This window comes from Priapulus caudatus, unplaced genomic scaffold, assembly GCF_000485595.1.
Source record: "Priapulus caudatus unplaced genomic scaffold, Priapulus_caudatus-5.0.1 Scaffold926, whole genome shotgun sequence".
In the NCBI taxonomy this organism is placed as follows: domain Eukaryota; kingdom Metazoa; phylum Priapulida; class Priapulimorpha; order Priapulimorphida; family Priapulidae; genus Priapulus; species Priapulus caudatus.
In genome coordinates this window covers 82,928-85,002 of record NW_014577987.1, presented here as the reverse complement: position 1 = coordinate 85,002, position 2,075 = coordinate 82,928, and positions in this window count along the sequence as shown.

Here is a 2,075-nt window from a genome sequence, read left to right as displayed (position 1 = left end):
TATATTTGTATTGTATATTGTTATATATATCATATATTATATATCTAACATTAACGTGCGTGTGATCTGTGACTGCACGATACTAGTCTATAGCTAACGCACACACGCACGCAAGCACGTAGGCACACACACACAACACACACACACACAACCACACACACACACACACACACAACACACACACACACACACACCACACACACCACACACACGCGCGCGCGCCCACACACACACACACACACACACACACACACACACACACACACACGCAAGCACGCAGGCACACACACACACACACACACGCGCACACACATACACACACACACACGCACGCACACACACACACGCGCACACACATACACCACACACACACACACACCACACACACACACACACACACACGCACACGACGCACGCAAGCACACAGGCACACACACACACACACGCGCACAACACATACACAACACACACACACCACACACACATACACACACACAACACACACAACACACACACACACACACACACACACACACACACACACACACACACACACACATACACGATTTTTGACTACCTAATGTTGTGACGTGACTTGTTTAAAGCTGGGTTAACACTATCAACTTCTGGTTGTTTGAAAAGTTGACGAGTTGATCAACTAATCTAACTCGACCAAAAGTCGACAGTGTAAACGTAAACGTTGAACGCTCAACTAGATAATATCAACTAGTTAAGAGATAGAACATGTTCTATCTCTCAACTTTTGGTCAACGAATTGAAAAACTTTTTGCCATGCGTACCACTCAGATAATAGCAATCAGGAGGTGTGTCCTTCCACCTGGAGGAAATTATTAATGCGTTTTGGCGCCCCCCCCCCTTTCATCAAACCCTGGAACCAACCCCTACTTTAAACAAATATGCGATGTACCCGATTAGCTATTCGCCAAATAAATGTATCAAATGTCTGTTATAATGTACAAAATGAATTTAAATCTAGCTGTTTATATATTACTTCTGCCTATATCTGTCGTGCTCAAAGTTCTGTGTAAATTAGTGTATATATTTTTTCCGTGTACAATTCTTTAAATATCAGTTCATTATACAACAGGTTCTTAAACGCGAACGCAACGCGACACCTATATAAAATTATATTTATATATAATTAGTGCATTTATAATTATACAGATAATGCTCGCAATTAACGTGTGTTGTGTGCCAATGAATGACGGGCGAAATGGTTGTCTTGCAACAGTATATATAGTTGTTAAAACGAAGGGTGACGCATGCACAGCAAGTTTCGCACAGCAATTCAGCTTACATATCCGGTCGGCGTGTCCGCAAACAGATCCGCGTCACGTGGTATTTGGCTTCTTCGTTGGCCTGTCCGTGTACTAGTTTTTGATTGCGCATCGTGCCAACAAATTTAGGACGCACTCAAAATTTCCGTACGAGTGAGCACTTTTCGTAAAAGGTAAAGCTATTCAATATAACTCAACGCACTTAATTAAGATCATTAATTGTATAATTAATGTACAGATAACATGTACTGACAATTAACAAAGACGATGCGGCAGTGAGAATCGTCTGGTCGTCTAGTTAAGCTACTCCTATATATATATATATATATATGTGTGTGTGTGTGTGCTGTAGATGAATAGGAAATAACATTTAAATTCCCTTGTTAGTTAGATAGATAGTTGACACGTATAAATGGATATGTTTATTGGGCAAATAACATTTAAATTTCCTTGTTAGTTAGATAGATAGTTGGCACGTATAAATGGATATGTTTATTGGGCAAAAACATTTAAATCTTATGTTAGTTAGATAAATAGTTGACACGTATAAATGGATATGTTTATTGGGCAAATAACATTTAAATTTCCTTGTTAGTTAGATAGATAGTTGACACGTATAGATGGATATGTTTATTGGGCAAATAACATTTAAATTCCCTTGTTAGTTAGATAGATAGTTGACACGTATAGATGGATATGTTTATTGGGCAAATAGCATTTAAATTTCCTTGTTAGTTCAATAGCTAGTTGACACGTATAGATGGATATGTTTATCAG